A 21122-nucleotide genomic window follows, 5' to 3' on the forward strand; every position below is an offset into this window, starting at 1 on the left:
TCAGTAGGCAACTTCTACTGACCTCCAAACCAAGACAATATGACCAACAAAGCCATATTTGGGGCACTTAAGCAAGCTGTGGAAGGTTCACAGAACCTGGTTCATGTGGGTGACTTCAGCTGTCCAGACATTTGTTGAAAAAACAGCACAGCAGCTCACATTATCCATCAGGTTCCTGGAGTGACTAGGAAGACTTCCTCATACAAATACTCATACCTACTTCCTCATACTAATATTAGAGATGTGCCAAGCTGGACTCACAAACCAAGGAAACCTGCTTTGAAATACCTTGGTCAGTGATAGCCTTGGCTATAGCGATCACAGTGTTGTGGAGTTTGGGATTTAACTGGGCATGCTGAAGGTTAGTACTAAACCAAGGGTTTTAGACTTTAATAGATCAAACTTCAGCTCACTCAAAGCTCAGGTGGCAAGAGGGGCAGGTAGGAAGGGAGGGTGGTAGTATCCTTTAGAAACTTCTATGGAGTATAAACATGCAAACAGGCTGGAAAGCATCCAGAGAAGGGAAACAAGGAAAATCTAAGGACTTGAAAGTCTGCCCTATGAGGAAAGGATTTGGTTTGTTTGCCCTTGAGAAAAGAAGGCTTAAGGGAGACCTAATCTTGCAGGGCACCCTGTCTGAGAGAGTGTCTTTTGCCACTGCCATGCCAAAAACATTAATGCAAAAGTAACAAGTACCTGATAGCAAGATGGAAGCATTACTGAGATAACAGAATGCTTGGTTGCATTAACTTTATGGCAAGCTCCTGATTCAGTACTTCCAATGTCTTGCAAGGCTGTACTCTTGGTAGTGATGGTGAGCATCAAAAGGAAGGGGAGATGACAGTGTAAAAGCTGTTGTGCTGCAAAGAAGATAAAGTGAATTTTTGGTTACATCACGCAAAAGCATACAATTCTGCTTCAAAGAATATAGCATGTTTCTGTGCTTCAAGTGATGAGACTTTCACATTCTGGCTGGTTCTGGGTCATGTCCAAAGCAGAATTTACCTGCAGTGATGGCAATAGCATGTTATATCAGCAAGGACTAAAGACATGCTGGTGCTGGAGAAAATTCTCTATACTCTGGTTGTTTTGGTCTGCAGGCTGAGGAGCATGGCTGCCTTCATGTTCTCCTTTCTTGGGCAGCAGCACATATCAAGCAAGCTGACCTCCACATCACTCTAAACTGAACATTGTTGGCAATTACAGCTCATTCTTTACTAAATGCCATCTTGATGACATTATTTGAGGTATTGGTCTAGAAGCTGTGTTAGGTCTGGAATCTCTATTCCTATTTAAATCTCACAGTCACAAGAGGTAATGGCACATTTGGAGAAGAGTTTGCTTGGCAAAGGTGCTATGCAGCAGAGGTAGCTCCTCTGAAAAACCAATGGGTTTGCTTAATCCCTCAGTATGCCAGAAGGGGTTTTATGAAGCTTTGCCTGATAAAGATATATCTTATTGCCATAAGATATAATCCAGAGGACTTCATGGGTTTTTTCTCCTTTTTGTTCTGCCTTGGACAAGAAGATAATTTCAGTTTGAGGCATCTCTAGCATATGTTTTCTGCAGAGCTGGTAATAATAGAAACGTTTCATTGAGGTCCCTGTACGAGTTACGTCACTTGTTTTTGACTGGGCAATCAGAGAGGAGCTAGCAAGGAAGCCTGCTGTCAGTGCTGGAGAAAGGATGTAGGTCCTGGCGGCAAGCCCAGGCCTGCTCAGCAGATCAAAGGCTCTTCCCTTGGCTCCCATAGCAGCCGGAAAAGCAGCTGCCCAGTACTCTTTCAGCATCCTTCATTCCTTTCTCCTCTGCCAGCAAATAACTTCTTTTTGCTCCCCACCTCAGCAATAGTCCCTTTTTCCCCCCCTTGGTATCTGCCAAGCAAGATCCTTTTATGGAAAGTGCTTGTGTTTACTACCTGAAGATCTCAGGGCCAGCCAGTGGGAATGCACTGGGAATACTTTGATTCTTACATGCTCCTCCCTTCCCCCAGATATGCTCCCAGCTGAGACTTTAACCTGGAAGATGAGGCAAAGCTGAAAGGAGCAAGACATGGTTCTAAACCACATGCCATTTTCCAAGCCAGCCTGATGGAAGATTTGAATTTGGAAAAGTACTTTTTGTGCCAAAATAGTATAACAGCCATGCTTTGAAACTCTTCCCACTCACCTCCCAGAAAAATAAATAATGTGGTTTTTTGTGGGCTTCTTCGTGGTAGTTTTTCCTTTTAAAATACATTACTGCCTTCCTCCAAAGTTGTTGCTTGTCAGTGCTGCTCCTGGCTGTCCCTGTTAACTGATTCCTGATGGGAAGTTTGTCCGCCATGAAAGGAGAGTCAAGCAGCCATGTCAGAGAACTGCAGACTCTGCAAGAAGAATACTGTGTCTGCTATTACACTGCTGTTTCTGCTTCAGCTACACTCCGGGATGGCTGAAGGGAGCCTTTAAAAACAGCAGCACTGAGCTTCAAAGGCTCATGTGCAGCCCTTACATACCAAATTACTGCTAAATAGGGGATGAAAGCCTGACCCCTGAGTGCCCCGCTGGCAGTGGCTGCATCACTAGCACGTTTTCTCCTCCCTGGTTTTGAGAGTTGATCAACCCAGTAGTGGTAGGTGGATAAGCTCTCCTGCACGAGTCTGCTAAAGGTTTTGAAAATATTTTTGTAGTTGCTTTTGTAAGCGCTGTGAGGCACTCCAGCCTGCAGTCACAGCTGCGGATACGAGGTTTTCCTTGCTCAGTAAGCAGTCCCTGAGCTTGGGTTTGCTGACTAATTATCTGCCGTCATCAAGATTAGTATGGGAGCAATGCCTTAAAAGATCTTTGTTCCCAATGTGAGTTTCTAATGGCTATTAAAACTGTGAGCGTTTGGGAGCTCCTCTGGGGAGCTCTTCTCCCTGTGTTCACACACTGCTAATAACACCTTCATACGGGTTTGCCAGCTACAAATTGCCAGTAATTAATAATATTCTATATCGAAGCATCAGAAACAGTTAATGCATGTGACTACAGAGTGGCCCAGTGCCTAGCCCAGATGCTTGGCAGACAAGTTTTTCTTTGCCTCAGTTTCTCCTTCAGTAAAATCAAGAGAATATGAGACTTAGTAATGCTTGTCAAATGCTTATGGGGGAAACCATTGGAAGTGACAGGTGCAGAAGCATAACGGGTTATTTTCCATAGCTTTCCTTATTATACCTGATGCTTTTTTAATGGAATCTAAATTTTCAACTCATCTTTTGCATAAATATGCCATATTAGACAGTATGGCACTGTAGGGAGAGTTGGAATAAGTGGAGAGAGTGAACTTCAAGATCATTATCACCAGAAATACATATCATTGTTTATTATCATACCTCTAATGAGGCACAATTATTCCTTTACATTTTTTTGTCATTATTGTCCTTAATTGTTATTCTCCATGTATCTCCTACCACTGTTTCTTTATTATATGTACTGCAAAACTCCTCATGGGTCCAGTGAGGCACCAGTATCACAGAAAAGCAGTGGAGCCCCTTGAGTATGTGCAGACTTTTCTTTCTATCTCCATTTTCTGTCTTCTCTGCCTTTATTAGCATCTTCCTGCTTGCCTCTTCTTTCCTCTTTGTGAGTCTGGTTTCCTCTTTACTACGACTGAAGAAATAATTTTGATGAAACAAATATAAAGAAGGAGGGCAAAACACTCCCTTGTGTTTTGTTTAGTAGTGAAACATGCAGCATTATAAAACACCAAAACCCCAATGACTCTGTTGGAAAATTAAGGTAACAAGTAGAACATAGGGATACCCAGAGTAGATATGTGGATGCACCAGGCAGGATTCAATTCAAGACCATGATGTGTCTTTTTATCGCAGGAGGGATATGAGATAGTCATGGGCCCTGGACTTCAACAGTTTTTAGAATTCTGGGAAATTAATCATTACAGTAAGTTTTTAAAGGATTTCAAGGAGTGGGTGAAGAAAGTAATTTGTCTTGAAAGGACAGCTCAGAGCTTTCCTGATTTTTTTACTGCCCGGTAAATCATTTATCAGGGAAAACTTTCAGAAAACTCCCACACAAACTATGCTAGACAGTCTCCCAAAAGTAATATTACTCCTTCTTTATGCTTTCCAGACCTAAAAAAAAGTCTGTAATACCAGGGTGGTACAGACCCCTGCTTGATAGTGTGAGAGCTTGAAAGCTTCCCTTTTCTAAAATATTTAATGAATTGTTCAGGGCTATTTCAGGATGTTCATTTCTCACTTAACCTTGCTTTTATGTGTTTTGTTTCTGTGATACCTGACACAAAATTCAAAATAGTACCATAGTGTGAGATCTTTTCTCTTTTGCATTACTAAAATGCAATATAAGCTCTATTTTTTCCCCCCACTAATTGTTCTGGTTGATTTCCCTAGCTTAGAGCAGAGGTGTGGTTTGGAAGGCACAGATTTTAAAATATTAGGAGAAAGGGAAAAAAAAAAGAGAAAAGGAGGAATTTCTCCCTGCACATCAGAGGCTCCCAGAAAATCTTTATGGGATCACATACAAGACTTCTGGAAGGATACATTTTAACTTGTGTTCATCAGTTATGAGGTTTTCTTTGGTCTAAAATATCCCAAACTATTCACTGTCATTTGTACGCAGCATCAACTCCAAATCTGGAGTAACAATAATGAGGTATTAAAAAGGAATTTCTCTCTATTTATATTTTGAGTTTCAAACTATTTGGTTACTATTCATTTATTACAGGAATATTAATTTAATTCAGGGACCAGAGCTTGGAGATCTTTCTAACAAAATGTTAAGATTGGCAATACAAATGGGACTATGAAGAATAATGGATAATTTCTATTGTTTTCTCCACAGCCATGACCATTTTCCCATCAAAGATGTTAGCACATTGTGAAAGGCAGTAGTATAAGAGGCACAAGGAATAACTTTGTGTTAATTTTCAGCATGAAAAACAAAAGCAGATGTTGAAAAAGTTTTGTGTAAATAAAAAGTATATGCACAGAGAAAGTAGCTATACATGCAAGAGAAATGTACCTTTTTGTTATTATTATTATTATTTGCACCTAGTATGAACCGATAGATTTTAATAAAGCTCCTTCATCCTAATTATGTAATTAGCCACTCTTCCTGTGGGCTGTGAGAAACCTGGAGAAACTGAAAAGAGAGAAACAATGGGGTAGGTGGAGATTATAGCGAGAGAAGGGGCTGAAGGGAAAAATAAGTAATCCAGGGGAAAATAGGCTTCATCTGCTATATTTCTCATGGAAAAATTGTCCTCACCCTTGCCAGCCTTGAAACTTGGAGGCTTTAATTGTGGACTCAAAATAAGAAACCTGTGGTTTTTTCATTCAGATGGGCTCTGTCTGCCTAACCGTAACATCTGTGAAGCAACCATAGTGTTCTAAGCTCTCCCAAACCTAGAATTTTACAACAATTACAAACTAATTTTCTGGAAGAGCTTCTTGAAGCAAAGTGACAAGGGCCTGTATAAAATGCTCTGTAACATGTAATTCATGAGTGTCAAATATGTTAAAAATCTCCCTCCTCCCCACGCACCCATACCTATCCATACCCTAGTTCACCAAGAAAATTTGATTTCCCTCACCCCAGACAGCATTTACCTGGCACACAGACCTGCTCCTTGTGCCCTGATTCGTCTCTGCTCCAGGACTGTGTCTGTCTCTTCTGCCTTTGAGTCTCAGGAAGACAGCGTTAGCTATTTGCCAGCATTAAAGCAAGCATGGCTGCAAAATCCCTTCCACACAGCAGCTATTTTGAACAAGCTGCTGGGAAGGAATTTCTGCTAAAAACAAGAGCAGAAAAGAGCTGGTATCTCAGAATACTTTCCTCCTTGCAGCAGTCAGTTGAGGAGGAATGTCAGGAGAGAATAACACAGCGCTGTTCTCAGGTGATATGGGGTAAGGGGAAGAGGGCAGCAGACACTGAAATGTGTTCATAAAGGAGAGAAGGAAACCTCCACACAAAGAGGAGAAGCCAATGTGCCTTCAAAGTACATTTAACGTGGGATTGCTGACATGTCATCACAAGCACCAGCACAGAGCTATTACATGGGTCACTGCAGGGACAGGGTTACCATGCCCTTCTGTAATCCTGTTGGATTTCTTTTATATTTAACTCTGCCGTTGAATTCCACCTTGTATAATGCTTGGTTTAGGAATAAGTGCTACAGCATACCATTTTTGAAATTCTCACCTGGCAATAGGACTTGTAACCCCAACTCCGTAATGTAAAGTCTCTTTGAATAGTATCCGTCGCTCTTCACAGGTATTTTTCATTGGAAATTCAAAGAGAACTTTTCATTTCTCATATACTCATGTTGTTTTTGCAGGTACTTTACAAAAGTTTCCATTAACAAATAAACAGTGAGAGTCAGGTGTGATGAAAATTGCTCAGCCACAAACCATCAACACTGAATATAGTAAGATACAGTTGAAGTGAGTTGCTTAACAAGTGCTAAAATCTGACCTAGTTCCATAAGAAGTGTTCTAGAATGTTATGTTCTGCACATAACAAAAAAATACCAAAAATCTTTTTCCAAGCTTTGTGATTAGTAAAAGAGATGACTAAGTTCATTACTGGTTACAAACACTTTTAATCCAAACTTCTATGATCCAAAACACAGAACAATCATCCTTCTTCTTTTCCACAAAAAAACCCACGTGGTTTTAGAAGCAAGCAAAAAGAAAACAAAAAGCAGCAGCACCTCCTCAAACATGTTACTGATGTCAGAAAACGTGTAGCAAACACCTTCCAGTTCTCATAGCCGGATTTTGGTATGGATATGGTGGGAGGGTGTTGAGACAAGGTCAGGGTCTAAACTTTATGTGCTCAGAAGCATTTGCACAGAAACTGGTGAGCTCTGGTTTGCCTGGGGTCCTAGGAAACAAGACTTTGTAGGGATGTTTTCATTGAAGGAACACACAGCATCATCAGGTCAACAGCTGCCTTTGTTGAGGACACCTGACCAGCAGCAGTCACTAAGTCCATCCATAGCTTCCCTTTTGGTGGCAGTATGAAGAATATCCCGAGAACACCTGTGCCTGAGCTCTGCCTCCCTTGTCTGGGTCACTTGTGCATGAGGTCACAACCTTGAGCTATGCAGGTGGTTCTTAGGACACACACCCTGAGCAAAACTCACCAACTACAACTCATTAAACACAGAAGCAATAGAATCATGTATTTGACAGTGGTGGCCTTGTAGCAATGCAGAGTTTATTTACTTCCTCAGAAATCCTCTTACTAATTTTGAAAGTAGTAGAAGTAATGGATATTTCTTTCTGCTTGTTGATAAATACATTGAAGACTGAACAAAATCCAGACAAAATGTTGCTTGGGGCAGAAGCCATTCTTTTTGAAGAAGTCCTTGACGTCTTCTGGAACAGAAGCTATCTTGCTATTTTTCTTTTTTTATTTTTAATGTATCAGACTCATGAAAACAAGAATCTATTTACAAACCTATCTGAACAAATAGCTCCAAAGACAAAAGGTAATTGCCTAATGATCGTCACTGTGGTAGCAACAAAAATTTAATTATTAATGGTAAGACTTCATTTCTACCATTTTTTGCAGACTGATATGCCTTGTGGGATAAGGAATGTGCTTCATTAGGGCTTGTCTTAAAAAACAAATGCAAACCATATGCACGTTCAGCTCAAGGTCTTTACCTCAGAAATAATTATGTCCATAGCTATACACTGCCTGTTAGCTAAATGTCATTCAAGGTCTTCCTTGTAATATTAGAAGCATGAGTAATACCAGATTAACCAAGTTCCTGAAAAGTATTTTGAGGGCTATTCTTTAAAGCAAATTAGATTGTGGGACATTGCTCAAGGCAGAGAGCGGACACTGGAAACCTTAAGGAATGAAGCAGTCCTCTTGATATTTACTGCAGGGTTGTCTGTGTATTGTTAGGCACAGGACTTTTGCATGTGAATAAGAGCCACATGTACATGAAGAGAGAGTGTCAGAATCTGTGGGTATTGGTGATTCCGAGATTGTAGAAAGTCTCTGTCTTTCTGCCCCGTTGCCAAAGAAGAAGCCATCATTTGTCTGTGTTGTTTTCAAGGTTGTTTATTCTTGCTTATATCTAACATGTTCTGCTGCCCTGCCGCAGGTCTGTCCTGCAGGGCAGCGTGTGGGGCTCTGCCCCTCAGTGGGATGGTACAAACATTATATACCAGAAACTACGTGTGCTATATTTACAATAATGTGCCAATATCTATCATCTACATTGAACAGTGTGTCCCCAGCCTAAACCAACAGAAAAATGCCAACACTACAGTGAAACATGGAGGGCATGAAGAAGGAGAAAAAGGACAAGACACACCCAATTCCTCCATCTTGTCCCCTTTGAACCCCTAATCTAGAATCCTAAAATTTTACTTTTGCACCCATGCCACACTTAATTATTACTCATATCAAACACTCAGAGCTTGTAATTCATCCTGTAAGATTGAAAACACTTTTCCATGGACAGAGATCAGAGGCAGTTTCTCTTGGGGCTCTGTCCAGGGGGCTTACTGACCCCCTGCCAGGGTCCCAGGCCCTCCAGGGCAGCCAGAGGGAAGCCCTGGATTCCCACAAGAGAGTAAAAAATTAAATTTGGGGGAAATTAGTTCAAATGGTGCCTCCACATTTGTGATCTCCAAGGTTGAGGGTAGCAAGTGCACAGGCTAAGGTCCAAAGTTCCAATGAGACACAGAGAGGGATGACAATATTCAGAAATACAGCATCTTATTTGGCAGGAAACAAAATATAGAAGCACAAGTGTGTAAGCATATGTATTGTGTTAAGCATATGTATTGTGTATTGTCCTTAAATATAGTTGCTTGTAAAAAGGGATTCTGCCATAGAGAAAGAGCCATATCTCTACTAAGGTATTTGGCAATTTAACTACCCTCTGTTTCATCAAATAGGAGAGATTTTCTCCCAACAAGGGGTTCCCTCAGACCTGGGGACATTAACTAATTGCAATTTAATGAAACTTAGAGTGGGCATGAATGAGTAAAGGCAAAGGAAAAGAGTGTGAGGGATCAGCATGTGTGAGAGAGAGAGAGAGGGAGAGCTGCTCTTTCTTGTAGGAGTTAAGCTGGGAAATTATAGCAGTCCTTAGGTATTGTGGTCAGTGAAACCCAATGTTGGATCTGGACCTGCTAGTTTAACTCTTGCTGTATCAGATCTGATGGCAGCCATATGGCCTTGAGTCTGTGAAGTGGCACAAAGCTGGCAGCTCTGCCTTGCAGTGTCACAGTGTGACATCACTGTATGTACAGGGCAACACTGAGTGGTCCTCAGAAGGACAACAGTGTGTTAAGCATCACAAGCTGCTTAGTGTCCTGCCACAGTGACCCTCCAATTCCTAGAAAAGCACCTGCTCATGGCTGGTCAGTGGGGCTATGGATGTGCTGGAAAAATCATGGTGCATTCTTACAACACTATATACAAGTACACAGTCACGTATCTGGATCTATTTCTTTTCAGTTTATACCTGTCTAGTTCTGTTTACTTTGGTGGATTTATCCAGGTGTATGTCAGCCCAAAATCAAAGCCTCTGCTCTGTCAGTGAAAAGGGAGTCAGAAGCTGGGCTGGTGTGCTAAGCGCAACACATGATTACTAGGAGAAATGACTTGGCAGGAGTTGAAGCACCAGACATACAGAAAATGTTTGCTTTGAAATTCCAGAGACTTGACTGTCCCTTTGGTTTTTTGGAATGCTTTGATTTAGTCATGTGGGGTGGGAGCTGGCTGTAACCTTGCAAGGGCACTGGGAACAGTACCTCTTGTGCAGCTACAGGAGATGTGAAGGGAATTAACTGTCAGCAAGCTTCAGGGAGTCAGCAGATGTATACGTGGTTAAGAGAAGTTTGGCTGGCTTGTAAAATTTATTTCCACCACAAGATCAAAAGTGTATAAAATATGTAATCCTTGGATGTGTAATGTATAACAGGACATAGCAGTGTAACTGAGGGAAGAGCGAATTCATTGCATGCGAATAGCTGAACAGTTTCACTCTTAATTACTTGAGAGCAGGAAAGAAGGAGGCTCCTGCAGTTTCTGTGATTACAAATTACACATGCCCACAAGGAAGTCAGGATTTGGTGCATTTTAATAATCCATTTCATTATTCATTTTCAGAAGTAAACATTCCAAGCCAACACTGCTTGCTTTTGGGTGCAATTTACAGGACAACCCTTGCATCAGCAGAATGAACCATTGACGCAAACCTCCTTGCTGTACTTGAGTGCTCGCCTGATTTACTCACACGCTCCTCAGTTAAAGGTAGCTTGCGTACATTTTCTGCTTCTACTTCTGTCACTAGCTCAAGTGTGAGTGTAGATGGTGCTCCCCACAAAAAATTTCAGTGTCAAAAAAGCAGAAGTGGGACAGGATGCTGTTCCCATGTTGCCAGGGGCTCTTGCTAGACTTCTAACCCATTATGCATCCAGGACCAAAGTCTACATACACACTAGACATTGTTAATGAGGTTTGCACAAGAGGAGAGAAAAAAAACACCTGGCTGAAATTTCCTTACAATAGCTTCAGTAATTCAGCCCTCTTCTGTAGCTTTTGTATGTTATTAATAAGTGGTTCCATTTATTTTACATTGTTACACTGGCATTTTTTTCCTAGGATGATAATAAAAGTAAGATGAGGGGGAAGAAGCACTGATTACACACTTTAAAAGTGGATGTAACAAAAGGAAGAAAAAATTATTGCTGCTTTAAAAACATGCTTCTGTTCCACCTTTTTAATAACCCAATTATGGAGAAATATTCTGATTCAATTTTTTTTTAAATTGTGTTTCCACCGAGAAAGCAGCTGATCCTTTCTGATTTGCCTTAGCCTTTGAGAATAGCCACATGCATAAACCTCATAGATGATCTCTGATGATGAAATTGGAGGGCACAAGAAACATGCTGACCAGGGCACCAGGCTACTCATGAAAATTAGATTTTGTCTGTATGGGACCTCTTATCTGAATATAACTCATTTGATGACTAGGTGACTTTTACTGAAGTGAGTTTTGCTGGAAAAAAGGATAAGTAGGTTATAATAATTGTTGACTTCTTGACTCCAGGCTTGCTGGTGAGTCATCTGCCCATGCTTTTGAATCTCCTTTGACTGAGGTTTGGTTTTTTTACCAGACCTCCTAGGAAGGTGGTTGATGCCCCATCTCTTGTCAGCATTTAAGAGGCATTTGGGCAATGCCCTTAATAATTTGCTATAACTTCTCAGTCCTGAAGTGGTAAGACAATTGGACTAGATGATTGTTTTAGGACCTTTCCAACCAAAATATTCTATTCTATTCTATTCTATTCTATTCTATTCTATTCTATTCTATTCACTCTTTGGCATTCGGTTTACTTAACATTGCACTTCACTATATTGGGTGAAAAAATCCTACTTTTAGAGCACAATTCTTGTGAAGAGCAGCTGAGGGAATTGGGGTTGCTTAGCCTAGGGAAAAGGAAGCTCAGGGGAGACCTTATTGCTCTCTACAAGTGCCTGAAAGGATGTTATAATGAGGCTCATCTCCCAGGTAATAACAGGAAGGACAAGAGGAGGTGGCCACAAGTTGTGCCAGTGGAGGTTTCTATTAGACATTACGAAAACTTTCTCCACTTAAAGAGTAGTCGGGCATTGGAATAAGCTGCCCAAGGAAGTGATGGAATCACCATCCCTGGAAGTGTTCAGAAGACATGTGGTTGTGACATTTGGGTATATGATTTACTGATGGACTTGGCAGTGCTGGGTTAATGGTTCAAAGTGATGATATCAGAGGTCTTTTCTAACCTTAACAATTCCATGGTTCAAAGAAAATGATTTAAACTGTCTTAGAAGGTGGGATAGGAGTTAAGAAGCTGATTGCTTTCAAGAATTTGGATTTGAAGGAATGAAAGATAATTTTAATTGAATATTGACAGTTTCTTTATGGTGAGTTCAGTTGCCCTAGGTGTGTCGGTGAGAGCACTGCAAGCCTTCTGACGATGAGTGCTGCAAACAGCACAGTCAAACATGTCCACAGCAGACAGGGAAATTGCATTTCATACATAATTCACAATGTGCTACAGCGATTCCATAAGGTCAATATCTATTGTTAACTTGGAGGAAATCAGAGAGAAAAGAAACAAGCATCTGTTCTCCTGATCCTAGAAAGAGCTGTCTACACACTGCTGATTTCCACTGCACAGCACTAGACAAACAGCAAAGAGCTCTTCTATGTATAGACAAGCAGTGCATCTGAGACAGATAAACTCTGAGGGTAGAATAATATCTTTTTATTCCAGATTTTCATCTCAGAGCTCCACAAAAATTGAGAAAAGAGACTAAATATAAACAGGGGAAACTTTGTGCAGCAACACACTGAAGTTGTTTAGTAGTGGGATTCCTCTTGCCTAATTGGCCATCCAAAATTAGTAATCTGGGCTTGATGTTCAGTAAAGGGAGGGAGGCTGACATTGCCAAAGGGTTGTTCATCCCCTTCAAACATACCTCTTATAAGGAGGGTGGGATAAGTTACTTGACAGAGTGCCTGTGGTTTCCAGGTATTTATTGCCATTTATACAGGTTCTCCTAGATTTTTCCTCTTTTTGTTTTCTGCATATATTTGCTAAGTAGAGTGTGAGTGTGCTTTGTATTTGTTTCAGATTTCCTTTCTCAGCAAGGAACTGAAATTATCCAGACTGAAACTATTCAGCACACAGAAGCTAAGTCTTAACTGGGATTTTCAGACAGACAGCACTGCAACAGGACATAAACAGCATGTTGGAAAACTTCAGGCATTTTGTGCATACTCTGTGCATTGACTAAGCACTTAGACAGGGACTTTATCCTTCTGGACAATGAGGCTGACATTTACTGTGTATTATAGGAAGCAAAACAGCAGGGGCACAAGAGGTCAGTGATCAAACAATGCATTGAACTCCAGAGCAAAAATACAGTGTCCTGGGATTCTGTAGGAAAGGAGGAATTCAGCTGCAATCACACCAGTTTTGGGAGGGCAGTGATGCTCAGAAAGAGCGTCTGCAAGGCTGCAGTGCGAGGCTGGGCTGGGGACGGAGTGGAAAGCTGGGAGAGAGAGACAGAGAGATGTGGACACCCCGAGGTAAAGAGCTTCTTTTTACTACAGGAAGCACGGTGGGGTTTTTTGTCTAGATGCTTGTTAGAATGGAAAACTGTCCAGGAACAGTCGGGACAAAGTCAGGAGAACAACGTGTATCTCTGTGTGTGAGCAAGGGAGAAGGGAGTAGTATTTCTGTGAGCAATGTTCACATGGCCACATATGGCCTGACAAAAACTGAAAAGACAGCTATTCTCTCTATGGATGTAATCTGAAAACCATCATTAATTAAATAATGCTGTCCTTTCATTTCCAGACTAGCTTAAGCTGTAACAGAGTGTAATCTGTTGAATAATAAACATCCTTGTGTTTCATGGAATGTTCTTTACATAATGATGCATGTCAAGAAGAAAGCTGTGGTTCTCCTTGAGCATCTCCAAAGTTGTTCAGATTTGCCGTTTTAACAAGGTTTTAATCACTGCAGAGAAATATCATAAGGCAATGGTAGCTTGCACATGGTCTGGAGACCATGTTAAAATAGTAAAATTATAAACCAGGCAGTTAAAACATAGGAATAACAGTGCCAAGCAGGCCACAGATGTGTGGCAGGAATTCACTTGCAAACACAAGGGAAGGCCCACAAAGGCTGCTCACTGATGGAAGTTCCTCTGAGCTTTCACTGATTTCTCTGGCATTTTGCATCCATCAAAAACCTTTTGTAAGGTGTGAACAGCTGGGAAGGCAACCTGCATGTCTGTGTGCTTTATCCCATGGGGTAGGGTACGGATATGAAGGCATTTTAGCAAAACCAGCGTCCCATCAACAGTGGGTGAGCAGAGCTGGTGAGTCACCGAAGCTGCCACTTGCAGTGTGTCAGCTTCCACAAAAAAACAAGCATGTTGCATGTGGTCTATTACCTATTTATTTGAATGGACAGTAGAGTGGGGTCACCTGCCTGTTTCACCTGCAGTTCTGGCAGCATGAGAGGGCTGTGATAGGGGCTGCCCCTTAGGCTGGGTTATAGCTACTGGAACAAGAGTTCCTGGCAACTGGTGATCTGAGTGCTTCTGAACACACAGTTAAATTTTTACTTAACAAATAGTCTACAGATAAAAAATATCCTCAAATGTCGGTCCCATGTTCAAAGCTGTTAGGTTTTCATGAATTCCAAGGGGAAATATCTGCTTTGTACAAAATACCTTTTTTAACCCATAACCAGCTAATAAAATATTTATAGTCTTTATATTCTATTCAACAGCACATCAAAGATTACATGGATTTGTGTGCTTTTCCTCTCCAAGGCTGTGCACTAAAATGAACACAAAATGGCTACTTTCCATTATGCTGTAGCCTCCTTAGTGACTCATGGATTCCATCTACAACATAAAACAGGTCTGTATCTGCATTCTGCAAGCAGCTTTCCTCCAAGCAGCCAGACAAAACCCCCAAATCTGCATGCCTTCAAACCCTGGGATGTAAAAACTAGGGAGGTCATTTTATTTTCTAAGAGAAGCTAACCTGAACATAATTTGTGTTCTTTTTACCCTGTATTAGACACAGATTATTAGTCTGAAAGGTAAAGAAATTTCTCTTCAGGTAAATGAATCTATTCATACTTAGATGAGCTATTCTTCTGTTTTGGCAACCTGTGGAAATGGTAATCTAATCATGCCACAGTATTAGTATCCAATATGCTGAAAACTTGTAATTCATAGCTCAAGGGGTATGTGGAAGATAGTTGAGAATCCAGTAATTATAGGGCTGGTGTTAGACTGAGCAGTGAAATAATGTGCATTATTTTGCTCAAAAGCAGAATATATTTTTTAGCCCATAGTGAGCAACTGAGCTGCAGCATTTTTGTCTTTGACAAAGAGCTGTAGGACATCTGATGCTATTAGCTATAATTACCTCTTTGTCCCAGTAACACTTTTACAGAAATAGATGCACATACATGTACACTTACCTTAAAGCTGAAGAAAGCTTTTTCAAGAAAAAAACATTTCTGAGTATATCTCCATATGCTGTTCTGTGAAGTGAAGGACTGGCATGGAACTAAAGAGGTGACTGGACAGTCACCTCTTTACCCTGTGGTTTTTACCTAATTTACCTATCAGAAAGGATCACCTGGACAGGTCCATCCTCATCTAGAAAGGTCACTAGCCAAGCCTTTGAAGCTCTTCTGCTCATTTCCCATAGCACTTTAGTTTTGAGGTTTTAGCCCTTTTATTACTGCAAGTTCTATGTGTTCTTATTAGTGTTGGGATTCGAGTCTGCATTGTCATTGTTACAAGATACTTTGGGACTTAGCATGAAAGCTGTGGATAGACAAAATAATCCCTCCCAGTGTCATATGCTGAGAAAGCTGTGAATGATACCTAAAAGAAGCATCCCATAAAAAAACTCCAGAGATACAATTCCAAGTTCAGGAGAAAAGTATGCCTTGAAATTTGTTGCATCATGCATGATGAGGAGAAAAGCAAAACTCAAAGGCAGAGTTGAAGATTAATGTAGCTTTGTATGTGTATGCATGGGTGGCTGTATTTATGTGTTCAGGCAGGTACAAGCACACAGGTATTTATTGTGCTTGTGGGCTCCTCTCCCTTGCCCCACATGCGGTGCCTCGCCCACCTGTCACCCTGACACGTGTTATACAGTATGGGGTAAGATTTTCCAAATACACTTCCAAGAAAAATAATGCCATGTTGTTTTTATTAGAAAACTGCATGTGCACAGTAATAGTTCATCTAGCCTCTGCCTCATCTGGCAAAGTGCAAAAAAAAAAAACAACCCTGTGCAGTCAGGAACATGTGTTACTGATGCAGCTGATGTTAAAATTGTCACGTAGGATGTATTTCACACATGGCAGGCTGTAGAGGGTCATGGGAAGCTCAGTTCTTGACCAAGTAGCACACAGCAGTCTAAAAAATGTGAAATATAGCCTTTTTAACCCAGTTTTTCTTTTGACAACATGTCCTTTATAAGGGAGAAACAAGTAATGTGTGATCAGCTCTACCTAGTGAAGATAACACCATACTCTAGGAGGTCTTACTTTTAACTTGTAAAAGTGGAAGTGAGGAAAAGAAGCCTCTGGAACACTTCAGAGGAGCTTAGGACACAAACTGTAATGTTAATTTAAATTGGAGTGTTTTCCATCCTGAAGGACTCTTAACATGCTAACCAATGGAACAGGCTCCCTAGGGAAGTGCTGGAGTCACCACCTCTGGAAGTGTTAAAAAACCAAGCAGACATGGCACATCAAGATAGGGTTTTAATGGGTTGGATTCTGTTAAAGGTTGGACTTGATGATCTTGAAGATCTTCTCCAACCTTCATGATTCTATGATTCTATGCCCAACAGACCACATGCATTCTGTTGTGTAAACATGGCAAGGTTTGAAATGTTTCTGTCTTGAAAGGTTTTGCATATGTTTTCCTTCATCATTATAGAGTTTTTCACAAATAGATATTTGTTTTGCCTTACAAGAGTCTAGATTCCACTTGATGTGCTTAAAAATAGGTACAAAGTGATTCCACACCGGCATGTATAAAGAGCATTAAGAGTATGCTTTTCCAATTTCACATTTGAACCTTTTATGTAAAGAAAAGTATTTCTATATTTTTTAATTAAGTAAAAGTATTAGAAAATAAGAAAAAAGAAAAAAAATTCCTAGACTGGTGACTTTTTACTTGGCTCTAGAGGATTAAAAAATTACTCACAAGAAGAAAATAGGGAAAAATAAGAAACAATCTTGTCCTGTTGAGATGACATTTTTCTCTTGATAAGCAGGTCAAATCAGCAGGTTCCCAATCTCAAAGAAAAGTGCTGTGGTGGCCTACTTGGCTGTTAATACATAGCACATTCAGCACATGTATGGAAAAGTCAACTGAATGGGATAATAAGAAAAATATGACTCACCCACAGGACTAAGCACTAAATTCAGGAAAACTGATAAGAAAGCTCCTCTTCATTTTTTGAGTCTATTTCACTCCTGGCATATGAGAATTAAACAGCAGTCTTCAACACAAAAGAATGGCATTGTATGTGTAATAAGCTGCTTTGAAATTATTAAAATGTATTTGTCCGTGCTTTTTCTAATCATTGTGCTGTGCCCTGAGAAACCTTAGACAGAAACTAGTTCATGCATACACTTTGTTGCTATTCTCTTCACCCAAGTCACTCAGCCAAAGTATCTTGAATATTGCCCTTTTTAGTCTTTAAAATCTGAAGGGAGTCAGACCTGCCTGACCTTTGACAGACTCCGAAGAAAAGAAAGGTTGTGGGAGAAGACTGCTGGCTCAATGTGCTGTACTTCTCTGTAGCAAAGTCCTTCTAACTCTGGAAATTCTCCAAAAGTACTGAGGTTATTTCACAATAGATGTTCATCTGGCTACCCTTAATCTCAAATAAAAAACGGGGGTGTAATGATTCAGTTTAAACCACTTCCAAAATGCACAATTACTCCAGGGTAATAGCTCTTCTGGAAAGCATCCAACTAGCCTCAGCCCATCCTCTCAGCTGGGTGCAGTGCATCCCTGGATGATGCTGCTGTGACCTAGAGCTAGGCACACTCAGTGTATCCTCTTACATCTCCTGTGATAAAAAGTAAATTATATTAGTTTTTGTTAGTTACAAGAGCTGACTGATTTACTCACTGGAACTGATTTTAATCTTGAATTTTAATTTTTTTTTTCCTGTTCACAAATTTTCATCATTATTACACATGTATTTGTTTTTCATTTGTTAACAGGCAGTTTAGGAAAAGCAGACCCTGGCCTGTGGATTATTCATCATCTGTCCATTTTAATTATTTGCTTTTTGTGCTCGGTGATTGGCATTTGACAGTGATGCTGCTCAGACTCTGTAATTTGATGAGAATAACAAATAATGAGTAACCTCATGTTAACCAGGCAGATAAAGGTGCTGGTGTTAAGACAGACATTCTTCAAACATCCATGCAAACAGAAATTGAGGTCATAGAAAGGTTTTTAAGCAAAGCAGAGATGAACCAAGCAGCCTGAGTTGAACCAGGCTGAGTTGCTCTGCTTAGCATCCTTGGTTTTGACCAACATTCACACCTATTTGTATTAGTGTATTTGTTTGTTTGTTTGCTTTTAACAGAACGATTTGTACAAGAGGATCCAGACTTGATTTCTTCCCCTTTCTTTCACATCCTGTAAGCCTGTGGTAACATCCTCAGTCAGAGATTTGGGTTTATGGAGTAAAGTCTCAGAAATTGATTTCCAATATAAAATAAATACCAAGTCTATTGGGTAATAGGGGATGTGATAAAAGGGTCTTATTAGAGGGATGACTAAGAAGAGGAAGTTTTGGGCTGGGGCAGGAAACTGTAAGGAGAAAATTCAAAAATTGGAGCCTTGGTTATAAATTTGATATTTCTTGCATTTCATGCATGGAGAGGTCTGGAAAGTTAGCTATGTGCATATGAAATTGTATGGACTTGTAAGATTCATTTTGTTGGCATGGCACAGATTTTTCTATCGGCCTTGTGATCTACAGAAAGCATTTATGTAGTCTAAAGATTCAAAAGGTCTAAATAATTTGAAGTGTAAACATTTTTTTTTTTTGTTTGCTTTCTCTTCCTGTGTCTCAAATAGGTGTCCTGGATCTGCCTTTTGACTTAGCCAACCCAGAATGTCTGGGTTTATCTTTTAGCTAATTCACTACAAAATGCATTATTCACTTTTTTATGATTAAGTAAAGGTGAGAAACACTAAAATTATTTTGCTGTCTAGGGGTTAGAGAAAAGGGAGGTGCTAATGATGAGCACTAATTCCAAAATCTCTTGCTAAAGTAAACTGTAAGTGGGAAATAAAATGAGTGGTTTGGAGGAAGAGTTTATTCTTATGGTTCTATACTGTGACAATGCTTCTTGTTCTTGTAGAAACTATGTAAAATAAACCCATTATTTTTGCCACTGCAGTGATATGGGGCAAATTCAAGGTTTCAGGATCATGATGGCAAGTTTTAAATTTTCTGCCTCTACTGAGTGATTTTTTAAAATAAAAAATAAATGAACAACAAAAATGAAAAAGCTGTTAGACTATTATCAGGCATGCAGCTAGTGTCTCCAAGGAAGATACAGGGGTTTGTGTCTGACATCTCCTTCAAACTGTGAATCTGTATTACAGGCATTCTTTAATAAATTGAGAAATATGTGGGAAAAAATTGCAATGCCTTTCACTCAAACCTTGATTAAAAGTCACACAAGACTGGTCTGTCCTCTTTCGTGCATGCTAGGCTCCATGAATCTTTCTGTATCTAAATCTCTTCTGGGTGCTAATTCAGGACTCCCAACAATAAGTGATTTTTGTGCTCAGATTTATTGAAATGCTCTTATCTGTACACTATAATGACTGTAGATGAGATGTTGGTATTTTTTATACTCAGGGCACTTGGGCTGATCGTTAGGAATTTTTCACATTAAGAGTATTTTCAGCTGACTTGTTGCATTATTAAGTAGGACCCTTGTCATAAAAACAAGAAAATAGCTGAAAGGATGAGGTCATTCATGGTGACCTCAGATCTGTCACTAAACAAGGATGTAACTTGTTCATTTAAATGCAAAATGAGAGGACAGAAATCAGGGTTTGGTGTAGATTTTAATTCCTCTCAACACCAAATGTGTATTTGAATCATATTTTTCATATGCATTGTTCACCAAATAATTCAATTTTTCAAGTTAATTCCAGAAAAGTGCAACATTTACAAGTCTGTTTTGCTATTTTACCTGAAATTAGGCCAAAGATAAGTATAATTTCTTGTGTAAACACTGTGCCTACATTTCCTCCTTATTTGAGATGGGATTGGATTTTCACATAGTGCTAGAGGATCTGCCCTGACAGGTGACTTTTTGCAGGTCATCTGATAACCCTATCAGCAGAGGCAGAACTTTTGAGCTGGAGGCATAATTCTCTCTCTCAGGTGACAAGTCACTGCTCATCCTGGAGCACAAGTTTAGCTGTAATTTTCCTTCTTTCCTCCCTTCTTCCTAAAGCAAGCAGCTCTTGCTTTTGGTTTTGGTTTGATTTTTTAGGAAATACATGAACATAACTTGCTTGTTTTATACATTCATGCTCGGATTGGAACACCCCAAAAGTGATAAGTGTGCTGAAAAATGCAGTACTGGCTGCTTAAAAACAGGTCAATAGTTCCCTGTCTGAACAGATGTTCTTGCTCAATAGGCACATGATACTTTTCTTCCTGGAAAAAAATTGTTTTCTACAGTTAGTTTATAAGGACTTTATCTATGAGAATAGCATGGTGTGCTGTTATACCTGCATAGGTTTTTCGACCCTGTAGTGTTACACTGAAATTCACAGTAAGATAGTTGAAATAAGTTTTTGTGGTGCTTCATAGCACTTCATAGTAGCTAAAAAGTTGTTCCTGTTGTTTTTATAAATCACATTCTTCTTTTAGTTGACACTGGCTTTTATATTCTTGTCTTTGGCACTCGTAGAGTTTCTTTCCAACATCTTTCTGATTAAAATATAGCAGCCCTTCATCATCATTGTCATTTGAATAACTTTTACACAAGCTATTTAATAAAGTGTTATATATCAAGTAGCATAAAACAAGATCTTCAAAACTCAAATGTTGACTTTTGAGACAATGTTAAAGAAGTAGCACCTTGGTGGCACCAAGTACTGAGAAAAAAAAATCATATAGTTTGTTTTTAAGAGTTTAAAGAGATTTGAGTTAATTGCTGGATCAGGTGACAAAGTGCCTTTTGCTCTGAGGGATCACAACTTATACTCACAGCATCATAAAGCAGTTTGATTAATAAAGTAGGTGGCTGTTATACCAAAAATAGTAAATGCCACCTCATATAGTCTGTATTAAATGCATTTGAATAGTCTATATCAGAGCAATGGCTTTCTTGATTTCTTAAAATCTTCTGAACAGCCTTAGGGTTGGATAAGATGCAAAACTGGTGTACCTACATTTCTGTATTTGCTGAGTATACCAGTCCCCTAATGACTGGATGAATATAACTGTCCTATACGTGTATGTATGTGTATTATGTGTATTATATA

At 39.8% G+C, this 21122-nt stretch overlaps 1 protein-coding gene and 1 long non-coding RNA gene across 20 annotated transcripts in view; one reads left to right on the top strand and one right to left on the bottom strand.

Annotated features, from left to right (window-relative positions):
• Window positions 1–21117, bottom strand: part of LOC116807942 (uncharacterized) — a 49517-nt gene extending 28400 nt beyond the window's left edge. For both annotated transcript variants that reach the window (XR_012054096.1, XR_012054095.1), the window contains exon 1: window positions 697–21117. This is a non-coding gene — a long non-coding RNA (uncharacterized lncRNA). The remainder of the gene's footprint in view (window positions 1–696) is intronic.
• DLGAP1 (DLG associated protein 1) overlaps window positions 1–21122 on the top strand; it is a 401209-nt gene that overhangs the window by 340766 nt on the left and 39321 nt on the right. The window lies entirely within an intron of this gene.

Source organism: Taeniopygia guttata, chromosome 2, assembly GCF_048771995.1.
Source record: "Taeniopygia guttata chromosome 2, bTaeGut7.mat, whole genome shotgun sequence".
NCBI lineage: Eukaryota > Metazoa > Chordata > Aves > Passeriformes > Estrildidae > Taeniopygia > Taeniopygia guttata.